The 19,361-nt window shown below is 63.3% G+C and overlaps 1 protein-coding gene across 1 annotated transcript in view; it reads left to right on the plus strand.

The window, feature by feature from the left end:
* Positions 4,939–19,361, plus strand: part of PTP4A3 (protein tyrosine phosphatase type IVA, member 3) — a 31,715-nt gene continuing 17,292 nt past the window's right edge. The window contains exon 1 of the mRNA XM_018058645.1: positions 4,939–4,959. The gene's annotated coding sequence lies outside the window, so the exon portion shown is untranslated. The remainder of the gene's footprint in view (positions 4,960–19,361) is intronic.

Here is a 19,361-nt window from a genome sequence, read left to right on the forward strand (position 1 = left end):
GCTACTGGAAAAACCACAGCTTTGACTAGACGGACCTTTGTTGGCAAAGTAATGCCTCTGATTTTTAATATGCTGTGTCGTGTCGGGGACACTAGATAGAGCAATAAAACCTCAGGGCTGAGCTCAAGCAGCCGGGTCTCACTCCAGAGCAGCTGGCTGTGCCCACAGGCACCACGAGGGGGCGCCCATGAGGTGCACCTGATGCCTGTTCTGGGCCAGCACTGGAAAAATCCATGCCAAGCCTTCACCACCCCCGAAGTTACTGGGAACACGGGTGAGATGGGTGTCCGGGCCTCCTCACTGCTGAGACCCCTAGTGGACTGGATCCTCTGGCCACTGGTTCTCTGCTGCACCTTCTCCGATGGAGGGTACAGCTTGTGCAAAGGCCAGGGCTTGACCAGGTGCCCTAGGGACAATAGGGACTGACCCGGAGGTTGCCAAGTACCCCAGGTGGGCCTGCAGATGATGGTGGCCACAGTGGACCTCCCCAGAGAGCCTCGCCCAGAACGGCTCAGCTAAGTGTCGGAAAGCCTGCCCCCACGAACTCCCAGGGAGGACAAGTGGTCTTTGCTGTTTCAAGCTACTAAGCTTAAGGTGACTGTTTCTTAGCATCAGTCAGCTCAGTTCAGCTGCTCACTCGTGTCTGACTCTTTGTGACCCCATGGACCGCAGCATGCCAGGCTTCTCTGTCCATCACCACCCCTGGAGCTTGCTCAAACTCATGTCCATTGCATCAGTGATGCCATCCAACCATCGCATCCTCTGTCATCCCCTTCTCCTTCTGCCTTCAGTCTTTCCCAGCATCAGGGTCTTTTCCAATGAGTCAGTTCTTTGCACCAGGTGGCCAAAATACTGGAGTTTCAGCCTTAGCATCAGTTCTTCCAATGAACACTCAGGAGTGATCTCCTTTGGGATCGACTGGTTGGGTTTCCTTGCAGTCCAAGGGACTCTCAAGAGTCTTCTCCAACACCACAGTTCAAAAGCATCAGTTCTTTGATGCTCAGCTTTCTTTACAGCTGAGCTATGCTCAGTCGTGTCTGACTCTCTGTGACCCCATGGACTATATAGTCCATGGAATTCTCCAGGCCAGAATACCAGAGTGAATAGCCTTTCCCTTCTCCAGGGGATCTTCCTGACCCAGGGATCGAACCCAGGTCTTCCGCATTGCAGACGGATTCTTTACCAGCTGAGCCACAAGGGAAGCCCATTTAAATGTCTCATCGTTTGGAGCCTGGTGGGCCACAGGCCATGGGATCACAAAGGGTGACTAAAATAATAGTACTTTAATGTTTTATTTTCTAGATATGAGGGATGTTTTCTCTTTTCTCATAAGTTATTTATAATTTATACCAAGTAGTACATTATACCATCGTAAACAGAAATAAAACATTAATTTTTCTCCCCCCAAAAATGTCTTATCATTTAAGCAACTTGACTGTGTTATTGGAAATCTGGGAACGAGAGACACAAACCCTCAAGGCCCTGTTCTCCAAGTCTGGCTTCCTCTTTATGTTCGGAACAGCAGAGCCCGCGGTGGGGACCTGGGTGCAGGAGGGTCACCCGGCTGGCCCCAGGTAAGGGTGGGAGAGCCCTCACACAGGGGCCTCGTGGAGATCTCTCGGTGCCTCCGGGGCCTTGCGGGTGTTCTGGACACCCTGGGGATGGTCTGTCTACAGGAAGGAGGCTGGGGAGGACCTCAGGTGAGGGGTGTCCTGGGTGTGCACACTGGGGGTGGGGCACCGTCCGGGGTGGGGGAGTTCCACTGGACTCAGGACGTGTCATTGCCTCTGGGGTCTAAAGTGGGTGTGACGCGGCCACCAGAGGCCAGTCCCAAGTTACTCTTCTCGTCCTATACCTTGTACCCAGCGTTTGCATCTACCTGGCCTAATGTTCAACCAGGAGCTCTTTGGGACTTCCCTGGCTGCCCAGGGGTTGGGACTCTGCACTTCCACTGCTGGGGACATGCAGATCATGGACCATGCAGGACCATGCAGATCGGACCAGGGTTCGATCCCCGGTCAGGGAACTAAGATCCCACACGCTGTGCGACACAGCCAAATAAACAAACAAAAACACCAAGAAGCGCTTTTTTTTCTTTGCTCATGTTTGACGCTGGGGCCTGAAGACGATTCTGGAAGGAGCGTCCTAAGAACATGTACTGAGCACCTGCTCAGTGCCAGGAGCAGCCAAGCCGGCATCCAACCTCATCTTCAGAGATGGAGCTGTCCCTCTGACCCCATCACAAATGAGGGGACAGAGGCAGGAAGAGGTTAAGACCTGTGGTCTGTCTACTGGTGGGGGGCCTGCCCACTGACCACAGCTGGCTGCCGGCCCCTCCTCAGGGCCCTGCCTCCTCTGGGGCTGGGCCTGCTGGGCTGGAGGCTGCTTTCTGGAAATCCACTTAGCACTGACCTCATCTTTGTCCTCCTTGGAGCTAATCTGCTAATCCTGTAGCCCCGGAGGGCCCTCTCCCGTCCTAACCCAGTTCCCCTTCAGGTCCTCTGCCCCAGCTGGCAGCCGTGCTGGTGGGGGGGTGGGGGGCAGGTCCAGTGATTGAGGGTAGGTAGTGTGAGACCCTCAATCCCAGGGAGGATTTGGGCATTAGGAGTTCAGGCTGAGATTTCAACTCTGCCTCTCCGTCACTCACCTGCCACCTCTGTGGCCCTGTTCCCATGTAAAGGAGGTCCGTTCTGAGCCAACCCTCCCTACTGCGAAGTCGCCTGTGAATCAAGTTCAGCTCTGTCTCCCTTCTAGCCTCGCCCATTCAACTCACAGTAGTGGTGCCAGCTCTGGCTTCCCCAGGCCTGAGCTTGAATCTCTGCTCTGCCTTTTTTTTTTTTTTTTGGCCACATCACAAAGCCAGGATTGAATCCTGGCTCTGACAGTGAAAGGGCCGAGTCCTGGCCACTGGGTGGTGGTGGTTTGGTCGCTTTGTCATGTCTGACTCTTGCGACCCCGTGGACTGTAGCCCACCAGGCTCTTCTGTCTGTGAGATTCTCCAGGCAAGGATGCTGGAGTGGGTTGCCATTTTCTCCTCCAGGGGATCTTCCCCACCCAGGGCTTGAACCCGGGTCTCCTGCACTGCAGGCAGATTCTTTACTGACTGAGCTACCAGGGAAGCCCCCGACTACTGGACCTCCAGGGAATTCCCACGGCTCTGCCTTACTGAGCTTCGACTTCCTCACCTGCAGAATGAGGGTGGCGGTCCCTCTGCTGCAGGGTGAGGTGCGGGCTTGGCCGGACAGACGGCATAAGTGCCTTGCAAGAGGCCGGTGTTCAGCGAACATCTGGGGAGTTGAACTCTGGGATCCTTCTCCTCAGGGTCCCACACTGATGCCAGGGACATGGAAGTGAGAGAGACCCCAGCCTGGGAGCCCACAAAGAACACCATACCCAGGGCTCCACACAAAGGGCACTGGGGACAACCCCCGCCCTGAGACTTGGGACAGGAGGGGAGGAAGCGTATGAAACCTGCAGGATGCAGGTGCTCTGGTGAGGTCAAGATAAACATCAAAAGGAAAATCAATAGTTGAAATGGACCCTAAAGTCCCACAGTGCTATGGGAAATGGGCTGCCTTAGTGGGTGGCCAGCTGTCACTGCAGTGGAGGGCTCCCAGGACTTCCCAGCTGGAATACAGCCAGATGTTGCCTCTCCTGACAACACGGTCTTCCCGCTGTTCCCTGCCTGAAGGCACCACGGACCGGGAGCCCCAACTCTGCGGTTCTTATGGCAGGCCTGGACCAGCTTCTCCGGGGGACTTTCTGGCAGAGCTTGAGGCACTGTGGGGCTGAGTGAAGGGGACGTCAGCAGAGACTGAGTTCTCAGAGGAAGCAACAGCTGAGAGGGACCACATGCGAAAGACAGCACCCCAGGGATGCTCTGGGGCCTAGACTTCCCAGGCAGAAAGAACAGCAAGTGCAAGGGCCCTGCGGTGGGTGGACCCTACCCTGTGGGAGGAGCTGCACGCAGGTGTCAGGCTGTGGCAGTGATGGGGGCGGGGCGGGAGGCTGGAGGAGGGAGGCTGTGCCGGGTCAGGTGGCCCGGGAGCCGCCCTGCAGGACTCTGCAAAGAAAGATGGGCGCTCGCTCTTGCCTTTCTGGGGGGCCTGGGGTCCAGGTGTTGTCGCGGGTGGGTGGGTGGTAGGAGGGCATCTTTTTGGGGAACGGAGGCAGCACCAGGGTCTGCGAGGAGAGGCATTTGACTGGGCTGCGTGTCCATGGACTGGTGTGGGGGACACGGTGGGGAGAGTGTGAGGTCCGGAGGAGACCTCCAGCCCGGTTCCACGCCCACCTCTCCTTCCCTTCTCTGTGCTGGGTCTCCTCCGTTAGTCACAACTGCTGGAGCCGTGAGCTCTCTAGGAAGGGCTGATCCAGAAGGGGACCTCCCACCAGTCCTCCAGGGGGCACCTTAAGATCTCCTGGGGGTCCCAGCCTGCTGCATGCATTAGGAGCAGTCTGGAGGCCTCAAGCCCCGGTCTGACCCCAAGCCTCGGGCGGGGTGACTGCTTTTCCGTGCCCCGTCTTCGCGGCAACCGGCCTGTGAGCGTGGGGCTCAGCCCCAAATGACACAGGGGAAAGTCCAGGACTCCAGAAGTTTCCTGAAAGCCTGGGACGCCGGACTCCATCTCTCGGCCTCGGCTTCACCTCGGGGTCGAGTCTACCCCGGTCCCCTAACCGCCCCGCCGTCCTGCCGCAGCCGGCTTGCTAGGGAGACCGGACCGCGCTCAAAGCCCACGGCCACGCCCCTTCTCTCCCGGGCGGGGCTCCGGGGCCCGCGCGCGCGCGCCCGCGGGTGCCCCCGGGTGGGGAGCGCTCCCATTGGGCCGCGCCGCCCACGTGACCCGGCGGGCAGGGCCTCGCGCGCCCGGAGCGGGGCCGCGCCTGCGCGCGCCGGAGGCTCGTGCACGCGCACGCGCGCCCCGAGCCCTCCGCCCGTGGAGCCGGCGCCCGGACCGCCAGGTCAGTCTCCTCGCGCCCGCCCGGGCGGGGGCGCGCGCGGTGCGGGCGCGCGGCGGGGCGCGCGGGCCGAGGGCGGGCCGCTTCCTGGGGGGCCGGGACCCCAGCGCTCCGCGGCCTCGGCGGCGCGAGTGAGGGCCCGGCGTCTGCCACGTGCAGCTCTCAGCCCGGGGTGGGGTGGGGGGCCGGCTCGGGGCGCCGCCCGCTGCTTCCCCTCCGTGGCGGGCGGTGGACGCCGGGCTGGGAGGCTTGGTCCCTGCTCTCGATCCCGGGGGCGGAAGACCCTCATCCAGAGTCCCTGTGCCCCAAGCAGCGCCGGGGATCGCGTGCCGCCCCCCAACCCCCTGTCAGTTTGCTCCTCCGCACAGTTTGGGGGCACTTGGTCTCTAGCACCCGTGCCTGCCACGAACCCCACGGGGCTTCCCGGCCCCGCGGTTGGCGCCCAGGTTGAGCTCCAGGTGCTGGGGACCCGTGCGAGCCCCGGCTCTCAGACCGCGTGGGCGCTGGTAGCCTGGCAGCGGTTCATCTGTCCAATCAGTACCCCAGCTTAGAGCAGGTCCCAGCCTTGGCCAGGCGGCTCGGGGGCACGCTCCTGTGTTCTCCAGGGCAGCTAGCTGGTGGCCGGTGGAGTTGGGGTGGGTGGCATGTCAGCTCCATGACCGCAGAGCAGCTATCGCCCTGGGCCTGGCCTTACCCGGGTGGGGTGTGGTGACCCCACAGGCCAGACCCTGATCACGGGTCTGAGGGTGAGTGGGATCCAGGCCAGAGGTCACAGTGTGCTGGGCATTCTGGCCCTGGTCAGCGGGCAGGCACTGTGCCTCCCCTCCTGGCTGGTGGGCTCTGTGGTCAGCCCAGCAGGTGGTGGTGAGTAGTGCCTGGGAGGTTAGCATCAGTGGAGTGTAGACTCCAGTGGGTCCTTGGTCCCAGGCTGCAGCCGTGTAGGGCTGTGGATTAGAGGGCGGTCAGTGGACACAGGGTGCCTGTGGCCTTGCCTGGATGGGGACCCCACCTCTGCAGCTCTGTGTGGGCACCTTGCCTCAGTGACCTCCTCAGATCTGTCCATGAGGTTATTAACTCTGCTTCTCAGATGAGGAAATAAAGGCCCAGAGAGGTAGAGTCATGTCCAGCCCCTCACCAGGGCCTTTGTTTTCCCCCTTGTGAAGTGGATGCTGGTGGCCCTACCTGACAGGCTGCTGTGCAGAGTAAAGGGGGCCGGCGGTGGGCTTGGGGGTCTCTCCACAGCCACCCAGGCCTCCCTCACTGCAGGTATTCAAGAAGAGAGAATGCCCCCACTGTCCCCTCGGGGAGCTGGCCTCCACCAACAGCCCCGCAGTGCTTGCCACGCAGTCTGTGCCAGGCGCCGTGCTGGACTGAGGGGTGGGTGATGGCGCGCTGGTCTGTGGTCTGAGTGATGGTCCTTGGTGGAGCCACAAGGTGGCGTTCCCGTCTCACAGAGTCACCAACACTTGAGCGCCTACTGTGTGCTGGGCCTTGATAAGCTGTTATCAGGGCAGACCTGGCCCTGGCCCCGTGGAGCTGGCAGTCAGGTGGCAGTGCCCACGCCTGCAGGTGGCGACAGTGCCAGGAAGAAGTGGAGCTGGGCTGGGGGCTGGTGAGGGGCAGAGGGCAGCCTTAGGAGGGGCTGGCGTGGCTGTCCTGTCTTGGGCATGGTGGACCCCCAAGCCCGCCTCAGGTCCCCCGCCTCACCATACGCTTCTCTCACTTGGGAGAGTGATACCAAGTGGCCGATGAGGCTGTGTATGCCCACGACGCACACGTCCAGGGGCCACGCTGCAGGCACTGAGGACCAGGGTACACGTGTGGCCCTGCTCTCACGCACCCGATCTTCAGGGCTGGGTGTTTGGGCGGCTGGTGGGGTGTGCTGCTGGGCTGGCTGGAGGGCGCAGGGCTTGGCCTGCTGTTTTCCCTCCATCTTGTTGTTTTCCTGGCCAGGACTCCAGGCCCGGGGGCCCTCTGAAGGCTGGAGGCTATGAGGGCAGGTCCATTTCTCTGGAACAAGACTCTGTTCACGTCCCCAGGGCCAGAGCGTCTCCTGTCGCTGGGAGCCTGGGCGGCAGGGGTGGTGGCTCCCTTCCAGGTAATGAAGCCGAGCCTCGGAGAAGGTGGTTACTGGGGTGTGTCAGTGCCCGCTGAGTGCCAGGCCCCTTCCATCCGTCCTGGTCTGTCCCCCAGCAATGGGAGTCGTCGTCCGCCTGCCCTACAGCGAGAGGTCAAAGTTCACTGAGCCTCTTCACTTCCCGAGGTCACAGGGGCCCCAGGCAGTGGTGGTGCAGGAAGGGGAGCCCCTCTGTCCAACGCCACTTCTGACCTGGTGCCGCGAGTCCCCCTGGGTGGCTGGAAAGGGTTCCTGTTGGGAATCTGGAAGGGCCGCCCAGGCCAGGGGTGGGGGGAAGCCACGGCCAGGCCCAGGACTTGTTACAGTGACCCCTCTGTGGCCTAGTGGCCCTGGTCTGGCCTGGCCTGGGTCTGGCCCCTCGCTGGCCTCTGTTAGGAGTGTGAGTCCCCTGCCAGCCCTCACAAGGCAGGTGGTGTGTACACTGGACGTGAGCACCAAGCCGCAGTGCCAGAGGCCTCGGCGGGCAGGGAGGCTGCTCAACCCTTGCAGAGACCAGAGCACTCGTTTCTAGAAGGTGGTGATCCTCCAGGATGACTGGCCGGGGGTTCTGCTGTTCTCGGCCATTGCAGCCTCCGGGAGGCACATCAGGAGGAACTCGTCCAGTGGTCAGACCTGAGCCCCGCGTGGCTCCTCCCGCTGTCTCCCCTTCTCAGGCCTCTGAGCCACGAACCCACTCTCTCTCCTGGGTCTTCCCGGCCATCGCCTTAATTGTGCACTTACTGTGTGCCTGCCCAGAGCTTGGCTGAGTCCTGGATGAATCCAGGGGTGGATGTCATTGCCCTGGGTTTCCATCCTGCACCCGCAAATGAGGGGCCAAGATCAGATCTGAGGTTGTCAAGGGGGGCGGCGCCCCCAGAAGGTTGGTGCTCTGTGTGTGCACCCCCACGTCCCCCAGGCAGGAAGCAGCATGGCAGACGCGGGTAGGTGGAAGGTTGGGGCTGCCTTGTGCCCTGGTTCCATTTCCTGACTCAGATTCTGAGGGAAGGGGTGGTGGGAGCCATGGAGTGTTCTAGAGTAGGGTGGTGGGGTGGTCTCTGGTGCAAGGCGGGGCGCTGATGTGCTGGAACGGGGCTCAGCCAGGAGGTCAATGCACGAGGTTGTGGGTCTCCCCGGCACCCAGGCCTGCCTGCCTGGAGCCCTCCTTGGTTGATAACAAGTCATTAACTGTCTGGCTCTAAGCCAACGTTTCTCCTCTGGGGTCTCAGTTCCCCTCCTGTGGAAGGGGGGCTCTGACCCGCTGTCACCAGCTCTTCCATCCCCCTAGCCCCTCCTGGGAGCGGCCTGAGCCTGTTCCCATGGCCTCACTCGCCGCACAGACCCCGAAGCCGGGGCTGGCCCAGCTGGAGGAGGCGGGCGGCCCTGCCCTGTCCCCTTCCCGTGGGACTGGTGCTCCCGGCCGCTCTCCGGGCCCCGGGGCCCTCCTGTGACTCAGGCTTCCTGGAAGAGGCGTGGGAGGGCCAGAAGGATTCCCCGCCACCCCACCCGGAGCTCCGCGGCGGCCCCCTGCAGCGGGTTACCTGCTGCCGGCCCTGCGCCCGCACCCAGCCGTGCGCCTTTCTGCTGTGCCCGCTGGCGTCCCTGGGTATCGTCTGCTGAAGCTAGGGTGGCCCTCCTCCTCCTTTGCCTAGCCCAGGCCCTGCCAAGCCAAACATTCCCTCCACTTTCATCTCCCTACGGGGTCAGCTGCTGGGCCTTCTCCTGGCCTTCACTTCTCTCTGGCTGGCTGCCCACCAGCGCATCTGCTGGGAATTGCCACGAGGAGCTCAGGGGGTGCCCGAGGGTGCCTGGGACTTCCCGCCAAGACCTCGCTGTCCCCTCCACACAGCCCTAGGGAGCCCAGAGCCATGGCCCCAGCTCTGCCAGGCTTCTGGGTGACCCTGGGCCAGCCTCTGCCTTTCCTGGGCCTCAATTTTCTTGTCTAGAGAATGGGGAGCTCGGAGTAGACCCTGGACCCCACCACAGACTGGATGGGGGTCAAGACAAAGCTGGTGGCCTTGGCGGTTTAGCTGGAGCCACCTGAGCCAAACGACCCACTTGCAACCGTGCGTCTGCCCCGTGTGACCGCCCGGCAGACTAGCCCTTTAAGTCTCCAAGGCTGCGACCTCGGAAGGGGCCATCTGGGGGGCCTCCGTTCGCCTGTCAAGTTGTGCTCTTGGGCCTGACCCTGTGCAGGGCATGGGCAGAGAGGGCCTGGGGCCCTACCTTGGTGGTACTGCCCGCCCCAGGAGCTCACGTCGGGGGTGGATGGAGCATCACCTCAACCGTGCTCCGTGTTAGTGTTTAGCACAGACTTGGTGGTGCTCCTTATGATGGGGCTCCTCATGAAAATTCAGACCAGCCCAGGAGGTTCATAACCACTCCGAGCACTGGGCTGCTGGGCCTGTGCTGGATTACACAGGAACAGGCTGCTGAATAATGTGCAGTTATTCACTTGAATCTCCCTCGCCGCTGACTGCGGGCCTCTCTCCTGGTGGCACCCGGGGGCCTGGATGGACCCTTTTATGAATCAGCATCCCCGTGATAGACTCCTCTCTTCAGGTGCGCCCCTCTTGCCTTGTCACCACCAGCTTGGCTGCTGTGTAGTGGGGCAGGGGGCGCAGGCTACTGCCCCCCTACTCAGTCCTGCCTTCGTGTGCCCCTCGAGGGGCTGCCAGGCCTGCACTGGCCCCGTGGGGCATGGGAGAGGGCAGAGAGAGGTGGTCCTGACCCTGGGAGGGACCACGGGTGAACAGGAGGACCTGCAAGGGACAGCTGTCACCTTCCTGCAGCGTGCATCCCCCAGACTTTGAGGTTGTGTGGGGACAGGAAATCAGGGAGGCCTTCTGAGAGGAAATGGTATCCCACCTGGGCTTGAAGGATGTGGTCATCACAGCGGCTGGAGGGGAGCCGGGCGAAGGTGGCTCCCCGGGACTCAGGGCCTGAGTTAAGAGCATCTCCTCAGTGGCTGTCGTGAGGCTGCTGTGGGCTGGAGGGGCGCTGGTCCAGGCGCAGCCTTCATCCTCTCGGTCAGCTGGGTGGCGGTGGCTGTCGCTGCCCGGTCTCCCAGAACCAGGGGCCCCGGTCCAGGGGCAGATGTGCTGTCACCGGTGCCTCCTGAGCTGGGGCTGGGCTGTCCTTGTTGAGGGGCCTGGAGCTGGACTGTCGTCCCCCCGTTTACAGATGAGGAGCCTCCAGGTGCTTGCTGAGGTGGGGGCTGACACGCCTCTGCCCAGCCACTGACTCATCGCGCCCTGGGGACCCTCTCCTCTCTGGCCTCGGTGTCCCCTGCCTCTCAGATGGGGCAGGGGTCCCTGCTTCTGCAGGCGGGCAGGCCTGATAAGGAAGGGCCGTGGTGGGCAGGAGGCCCTGCTTCTGGCCCACCGGTGGGGCCTGCCCCGCTCCGTAGATGGAGGTGCGCGTGTCAGGAGGTGTCAAAGGGGGCGTCCAGGGAGAGGGCAGAAGGTGCTCTGCTGAGGGCGCAGCCCTCCCCTCCTCCATGGCCCCGGGGCTGGCCCGTTCCCACGCTCGCGGGCAGCCCGCAGGAAGCCATCTGGAGGCCTTGTTTACCCCTCCCCCCAGCTTCCCTGGCAGGAAGTCACCGGAAGGGCCGTCCCGAGGGGCCCCCAGGCCTGTGAGGACAGCCAGCGGCTGGGGGTCCCCGGGTGGGGTGTGGGGGGCAGGGAGCGTGGAGGACGGAGCCGGGCAGAGCCTGCGGGGCGTGCGGGCTGGAGTGCACAATGAGCTGCTCATCAGAGTGTCCAGCCGTCTGTCCACCTTGTCAGCCGCCCCTGTCCCCCACCTGTGGTCCAGTGTGGCCACAGTCCACGACGTCAAGATCTCCACACACGCACGACGCCGCTGCGGCCTCTGCCCTGGGTGGGCTGCGTGCGGTTAGGGGAGGTGGGGGTCCAGGGAGCTGGAGGAGGAGCCCCTAACCCAGAGGAAGACACTTGGTGCCAGCCGAGGGCCAGGGAGGAGGTGGCTAAGGGGGCAGGGAGAAGGCTGCAGGTAGTACTGGCCATGAGGGGGCTGGGGCCGAGGGGAGGCAGGAGATGGGGGGAGCGCCGGCGGGGTCTGGGGGTGTGGATGGTGAGGGTAGGGCTGATTGTGCCTTGCCAACCCTTTCTCTCTCCCTTCACGGCCCCTCCAGCCTTCCCCAGGGCCCCCACGAGACACCCCCAGCCCCAGATCAGCCTGCAGGTCTGGACGTGGCTGGGGCAGGATTGGGGCCTGGGCTCCCGCCACTCGGGACATGCCCAGCTGCCCCAGCCTTTGCCACGACCCCGATGCCCACTAACTGGCCCGAGTGTGGCCGGCCCTGGCCCTTTTCCCACGGACACTGCCAGGCCTGCCCGGCTTCAGGACGGACGCCTGTGTTTGCATCCTGTGTTCTTGGCTGCCTTGCTCCTGCCTGGCCTCCTGTTTTCAGAAGGACCCTGGTGGGCTCGGGGTCAGACGCCCCTGTCTGGCCAGCCCTGGGGAGGCGAGGGGACATCCCCGCCGGGCCTCCTGCTCTGCTCCCACCCCCTCTTCCCCGTCTCCCGCCTTTGGCTCCCCGTCCTTCCCCCTCACCCCCCTCCCAGTGAAAGGCTCTGGCCCCGGGTCCTTGTGGGCACAGGCTCCCAGAGAGGGGGCTGGGGTTTCAGGGCCTGGGTGAGCGCATCGTGCCCTGCCCCCACTCCCCACCCCGAGGAAGTGAGCGTGAGAACCAGGGCTTCGGGCGATCTGGGATGCAGGACCCGCTGCCGGGAGGCGTGGCCACCAGCCAGCCCTGGGCCAGGGCGCATGGTCCAGGGGCACCATGGGCCTAGGACAAGCAGCCTCGGGCCTGGCCCAGGAGGGTCCCTGACCCTTCTTTCCGAGCACCTACTTCATGCCAGGCCTGCTAGTCTGTGTCCCAGCCTTGCAGCCGCCCCGGGGGTGTGCGTACCTCCCAGAGGTGGAGTGTGGCTGACCCAGGTCTGAGCAGTGCTGGCCTTGCCCCACTGCCTTGTAACGAGACACTGAGTGCAGCAGAACGCGGCGTGCTCTCTTTAAGAGACGTTGGGAGGCGGCAGAGGCTGAGGCTGGGTTCTCTGGTGCTCCTTGAGAGGTTTCTGAAATGGGAGAAGCCTTGAGGGGTGCTAGGGAACACTGAGCCGAGGACCCCCAGACTGTCTTCCTGGATGCGGTGCGCTCTGTGATGGCCTGTGAAGCGGGGCTCCACGACCCTGCCCTTCGGTGAGGGGCCTGGGTGGAAGCTGGGTCAGAGATGGGGGCTTCCCAGTGTGCTGGGGGTCCAGCTGAGGCTGGGGCTCCTCGGCAGCTGAGGGCCTCTCTTCTTTTGCCGTTGCTAGGGCTGTGCTCTGGGGGTGTCTGGCCTCCAGGGTCATCCCTGGGCTGCTGTGGCCGAACTCACTGTCATGTGAGGAACTGAGCTTTGCTCCCCCGAGAGTGCCCTGGGGTCCGCAGCACAGCCAGGGCCCCTGTAGGAGCTCAGTGAGAGCTTGTGAGCAGGTGAGCGGGCTTCCAAGGAGATGGGGCTTGCAGAGGCGCAGGAGGGCCAGGAGGGAGTCCTGCGGAGGTGGCACCCACAGGCAGAGGCCTGGTGGTGGTGCAGGATGGTGCAGGGACAGACTCACCGTGGGCGCAGAGAGCCAGAGGCAGGGTCTGGGGGTGTGATTCAGTAATAGCAGGAGGGCAGTTCCTCGAGGGCTCAGCCGGTAAAGAATTCACCTCCAGTGCAGGCGACACAGGAGACGTGGTTGGATCCCCGGGTCGGGAAAATCCCCTGGAGAAGGAAGTGGCAACCACTCCAGTATTCTTGCCTGGAGAATCCCGTGGATAGAGGAAGCTGGTGGGCGACAGTCCGTGGGGCTGCAGAAAGTCGCCTCAATGCAGCACACAGGTGAGGCCTGAGAAGAGGAGGACGGAAGTGGCGGGGGGCCTTCCTTCCGTAAGCATGCCGTGTTTCCCTCGGCGTGATTTGGCCGAGGCAGACAGGACTGATTCAGCTTTCACCACGTAGGGAGTGGGGGTGGCGTGGGGGCCCTGGGATGCCAGCAGGGGACTGGCTCTGGGTAGATGCTCCCCAGTCCTGGTCACCCCAGGTGGCTTCAGTTACCTGGGCCCAGGTGCTGCCAGCTCACCACCCGTGGCAGTCCTCTCGCCCCCAGCCAGGGATTCTGGGGAGTTTCCGCTGCCTCACCCTCACCTTGCGTTTGACTCTGTGACATGCCTGGATCTGGGATCGCAGAGATCCCCTCATCCCTCTGGCGACTCCGAGGACCAGTGCCCACCTCAAGCCCACCCGCCCTGGGGTCCCTGCCCTTGCCTGCCTTGAGGCCTCTGCTCAGGCCGTGCCCTCCGCCCAGACGCCAGCCCCCGTTCACCTGGTTGGATCTCTTAAGGCAGAAGGGGGTCGGCATGCCCTTCTGTGACTGCTGGGTGCTGTCCAGCTCTCTCCGGATGTCTGTACCTGCCCTGGATGTGGGGGAGTCTCCTGGACGTGCCGCTTTGTCTGGCACGGATGGTGGCGTTGCCCTGTCGAACAGCTCCCGTCTCTCTCCTCCTCTCTGGTTTTAGCACTTGGAATCGAGGGATTCTCCTCTGAACCAGCACTGCCGCCTGCCCGTCCCATCACAGATGGAATAGATCTTAGACCCGTGGTCACTACTTGTCTGACAATTATGTTTTTAACTTCTAAAAAGGCTTTGACCGACCTTCCCCTTCCTTGAAGGCCAGCCCTGTCCTGCCTGGACCCTGGAGGCCCCTTCCCTCCCGGCCAGCTGCTGGGGCCTCTGTCCCCCCAGGACCTGCCCAGTGACCTGGGCAGCCTGGTGGGCCTGGGAAGGAGCTGACCAGGCGCTGCCATGTGTGGCCCCCATGTCACCTGGACCCTCCCGTGCAGGCCTGCTCCTGGCAACGTGCTGCAGCTCAGTCCCCGTGGGTGAAGTGAGACCAGACCTGGAAACGACCCACATGTCCTCTTTCCACACTGCGGACGTCACTCAGGGTCCTGATCTACCTGACAGTGTGGGTGAGCCTGGGAGGCGTTATCCGGAGTGAAGGGACCCTGATGTGAAGGACCACACGTGATTTACTCCGTTTGTGTAAAACGTCCAGAACAGGCAAATCCACTGAGACAGAGAGCAGATTCACCGTTGCCAAGGCTTGGGGCAGGGGGATGGGCAGTGCCTGCTGACAGGCGTGGGGTACCTTTAGGGCGTGATGGAAATGTTCTGGAATTGGTGGTGGTGATGACTACACGACACTGTGAGCGTACTAAAAAAAACACCGAAGCGTGCACTTTCAGATAGCTAAAAGGGGGAACATCACGTTAGGTGAATTTTATCTCCATTAAAAAAAAAAAAATTTAAACAGCTCCCCTGCCCTACACAGCCTGGCTTGAGCAGGCTCACAGTTAGTCTGGCAAATAGGATTAACCCGGCTCTGGCCCAGGGCTCCAGCAGGCAGGGGCTCGGTCCACTCTTGCAGGAGAAAGTGAAGCAGCACCTGCTCGCTGTCGGGACGCCGGGCCCAGCAGGTGCGGGAGCACAGGTAGGCATCCTTGCCCCTGGTCTGCGTGGATAGGGGACTGATGGCCTCGGGGCAGGTCGATACCTGCACACAGAGGCCCCTCCCCTGCTCCGGGACCCCTATCCCCCTGCGGCGTGGGGCCTGTGTTCTCTGTTTGGGATCTGTCGGTGCCTCCCCCGCTTTGGTCCCAGAGCCCAGGCGGCAGGGTGCCCCAGGGGCCTGGGTACAGAGCCGGGCGGGCACTTGGGCAGCCCCTGTTGTGCTCTGCCCCCCAGGTCCCTGCAGGGGCTCAGCGTCGCCATGGGGTCAGATGGAGCAAAGAGGGCGCCCGCTTGGTGGCCTCTGAAGTGTGTCCCCTGCCTGGTCTGTCCCTGCCCATATTTTTCTTTTTACGTCGGCCTTGCTGGGTCTGGTGAGGAGGGGCTGCCTGGCACTCACACCCATCTGGCCCTGGGCGTTTTTACTGAACTGAAGTCTAATTGATTTACTGTGTTGTGTTAATTTCTTCTGTACAGCCAAGTGGCTCTTATACCTATGTATATACTCTTTAGTCACTTGGGCATGTCCGACTCTGCAACCCTGTGGACTGTAGTCCGCAAGGCTCCTCTGTCCGTGGAAGTCTCCAGGCCAGAATACTGGAGTGGGTAGCCGTTCCGTTCTCCAGGGGATCGTCCCAACCCAGCGATCGAAGCTGGGTCTCTTACATTGCAAGCAGATTCTTTACCCACTGAGCCACAGGGAAGCCTGCCGCATCCGTATTCTTTTTCACGTCCTCTTGCTGTATGGTTTAGCACAGGATATTGAGTAGAGTTTCCTGTGCTGTACAGCAGGACCTGCTCGTCTGACTTTGGGCGTCCGTGCCCGGCCTGGAGAAGGTGTCGCCAGGGGCCTCCCGGCCTCCAAGGTGCTGGCTGGCTCTCGGGAGGAGGCCTGTGGGCCGCTGCTTCCTCTGACCGTGGGAATGGCTGGCATGATGCTGCCAGGTGGAGACGTCCCTGGGCCCTGGGGGCGACCCTCAGGCCAGCTCCCCCGGCCTCTGCCCCCAGCCCCTCCCAGAGGCTGTGGAGCTGTGCTGTGCGGTCCAGGGAGAGGGGCTGAAGTCAGCCGCTGGGCAGGGAGGGGTGGGGTGGCTGAGGCTGCCCGCTGGCCCGCAGCCATGCCCAGAGCCCCTCAAGGGAGCTGGGGCCCGGTGCAGACCCCAGGCTGGAAGGCACCTCAGCCCCGCAGGAGGCTCAGCCCTGGAGAGGAGGGTTTCCCTCGGGTCCTCTGTCCCCGTGGGTCCCCGCTCCCTCCCCGGGAGCTGAGCAGGTGCTTAAGTTGGGGGTGCAGGCGCCCAGGTCCTGACACCCGGCTGCCCCGGACATGCAGTGCTGGCCTCTGCTGCCTTCTGTCTGGGGAAGCTGCGCTGCTGGGGTTGGTGGGGCTGTGGCAGGGGCGCTGAGCTCCCCGCGGCTGGGGCCTTCCAGCTGCCCTCCCGGGCTGGGCGTCTGGGCCGTTCTCGTGGAAGGGGACCCCTGCATCCAGGAGCTAATCCTGCCACCCTCAGGTCACTGTCGCCATGGCATGGCCCAGGTGGGGACACGGGGGAGGGGAGGAGTGCGTGCTCGGCCCTCGCCCTGCTGTGATGGCCACGCAGTGACTGCCAGCATGGCCTGCCTGCCGCACCCCTCAAAGCCCTGCCCACAGTCTTCATCGTCCGTCCTCACAGACGGGGCCCAGGCTCAGAGAGATGCTCCCAGACACACAGGCGAGCAGGAGGGGGGACCAGGCCTAGAGGCTCTCAGACCCTCGCAGCTGGGGCCCTCCTCTGGCCTAGCCTGCTGTTGCCGAGGTGGGTTCTGGGAGGCGCCTTGTTGCTAGTGCCTGGCTTCAGAAACATTCTGGAAATGCGCTGCTGACTGCCCGCCTCCAGATTGCCCTGTGTGTAGAGAAATGAGGGCTCCGAGTCACCCTGCGGGAAGAAGTCCTCTCAAGTGTCCAACAAACCACTGGGAGGATCAGGACCCTGAACATGGACCCTCCCGGGGATCCCAGAGTCCTGTCAGAGCCCCCGTGGGTGCCCAGCACAGTGGGAGCATCCAGGGACTCAGGCAAGGCTGCTCGGGAGGGGAGCTTCCTTCCAGACCCAGGAGAACAGCCAGCAGCAGCTCCATGTGGAATGAGCTTCCAGTGAACCCGTTTCACAGATGAACAAACTGAGGCAAAGCAAGGCTGAGAGATGTGCCCAGTGGCACACAGCTTGCAGTGGGGAAGCCAGGGTGGGAACCGGCGCAGGCTCCCAAGCTTGTGCTCTGCTGGGAGGGGCAGACTCTGGACAGAAGCCTGGGTCTGGGGTGATGAAAGGGAACCATTCCTTTCCCCTTGGCCCATGGAGAACGTGCCTGGCCTGGGGGTTCGAGTGAGGCTGCACCTCAGCGTCTCACGTCCTCTCTGGGCCCCAGGTTCCCATCAGTCAGACGATCACTGGCACCCACAAAGTTATGGGGGTGGTGGTGTTGACCTGCATGAGGCAGTCGGAGCCCCAGGCTGGAGGCTGTGTGTGACGAGGCGTTCCTGGGGTTGTAGCCCGGCAGGGCAAGGGGTGCCCGTGTGGGCACAGGGGGTTCCAGCCACAGTCAAAGCCTCCCCTGTGCACTTAGGGTTGGAGCTGCTGGAGAGCAGAGAGCAGAACCCCCACATGCTGCGGGAGGCTATGGTTCTTCGTGCGGCCAAGGGCCCAGCACAGGGATTTGTGGCCGAGAAGGCCCGGAACTGCCCAATGAGACCAGCGTGACCCTGACGTGCTGATGATGCCAGTGGGCTTTTTGGAAGGGGACAGCGTGGGGTCCCCCGGCAGGACCCCTGCCCCAGGTAGAGGCCGCACATCCTGCGGCTGGGACCTGCTTTGGCTGTCCCCTTGCACTGGCTCTTTGGGGGCACTGGGGGGCTGCGTCTCGCTGCCAGGCCGGCCCAGAAATAGCCATGACCTTCTGCACCCAGCTTGGCAGCGCCCGGGCTGAGAGGCCTACGTGCGCCCGGCCGAGTCCTTGCAGGGTGGCTGGGCTGGTTATTTTGGACGTGGCCTCCCGAGGCCAGGTCAGCGGTCTTTCCCGCGGTTCCGGCAGGCCCCTCTGACGTGCGTCCACCAGGGCCTTGGCCAAGGGCCCCGGCCACCTCCATGATCTCGCGCCCCCTTCCTGCCTGCCTGACCCCCAGTGGCCTTGCGCTCTGGGCACATGGCGGGGGTGGGGTAGGGGGAACTGGGCAGGCTCCGGGTGACGGGGCCTCCTAGAGCCCCAAAGTCTGCTGAGGCTGGGCCTCAGGTTCCTCTCTGGGGCCTGGTTGGAGGAGAAAATACACAGACGTGTCCACCCTGGGCTGGCCGGGAATGCTGGCTCAGCCCCTCAGAGCTGCCCTGCGAGGCCTGAGCCTCGGTTTCCTGATCCAGATGATGGGGGGCTGGTGCCTTCCAGCGCCAGTTTGGGGTTGAACGTGGGGAGGTCCCCGTGACAAGGGCCCCGTGTGGGCCCAGTATGTGGAAGGGGCCTCCGGCCTTCTCCTCCTTTATGGGGCTGGACCCTGGGCCCAGGGTTGGGACGTGCATGGGAGGTAAGAGGAGGGGTGAGCTGGGCAGTGGCTGAGGGTGGCCTGGGGGTGCTGGGGGGCCCATGGACCTGGGTTCAGCTGGGCTGCAACCTCCTGTCTAGTGACCCAGGCAGGGGGTCCTGCTCTGGCCAGGCTCCTGGGTGTGGGGGTGGACCGAAGTGACCATCACACCCTGATGCTCCAAGATCCACTTGACCCTGGGCCCCCGACCTCCCTGGTGGGTGCAGAGGGTTCAGGTGGGCACAGGGGACTGGAGGCCCTGCCTGAGGGTGCTGGGGGGAGCCGACCCTGATCCCCCTTGGGAGGGAGAGTGCCTGCTGGGTGCTGGCTGCTTCTCAGAGCCCCTCTCCTCTGCTCAGACTCTCCTGCCCACCCTCAGGGACCCTGTCCCCTCACTGTCCCCAGGAGTTAGCCATAGCCCCTTCTCCACGGAGAGGGGGTGGGGGCCATCGCCCAGTTTGATCAGGATCCATCCCGCAGGATGGGCTTTGCTGGAACCCAGTCGTGTGCGCACTCCGCCCCCGCCCGGCAGGCCGCCTGGCTGCTCTGTGGGTTCTGTGCGGTTCTGTTTTCTCGTCCTGCGCCTGGCTGCTGGCTCAGAAGGCCCAGAGAGGGGAGGAGATGGGCCCAGGGCACCCAGCAGCCAGGGGAGGAGGACTTCTGTGCCGTGGGCACTCATGCAGGCCTTGTCCCCTTGCCAGCTGAGGACCCCTGTGGGGTCTCCAGCTGATCCTGGTGGGCAAAGGGCAGCCTCCTCTCGGGCAGTGATGCCTGTTAGGCCACATGGACCGTCTGTGAGGCCCCGTCTCCCACCCATGTTCTCTGAGGCCCCAGCGTGGGAGCCCAGAGGTCCCTCTGCCTGTTGAGGGTCCCAGCGATGTGCTTGTGAAATAGGAGGGGCTGGGGCTCTGCCTGGGGAGCGCTTAGCTCTCAGGAGGCCAGGATCAGGGGCCTCCTCGGGGCCTCCGTGTTCCTGGCAGGGGCTTGCGCTGGTGGGGGGCGGCGTGAGGGCCTCTCAGGGGCCATCAGTGTCAGGTGGATCCGAGAAACTCCATGCCCTTCCCGGAGTCAGGCCCATTCTGGGCATCGGCCTTTAGGGGCCTTGGAGACAGGGTGGCATGGTGCCAGGAGTCGGTGCCAGCCCCACGGGGCCCAGGAGGAGCATGCCAGGGCTGTGGGTGCAGGT

Source organism: Capra hircus, chromosome 14, assembly GCF_001704415.2.
Source record: "Capra hircus breed San Clemente chromosome 14, ASM170441v1, whole genome shotgun sequence".
In the NCBI taxonomy this organism is placed as follows: Eukaryota; Metazoa; Chordata; class Mammalia; order Artiodactyla; family Bovidae; genus Capra; species Capra hircus.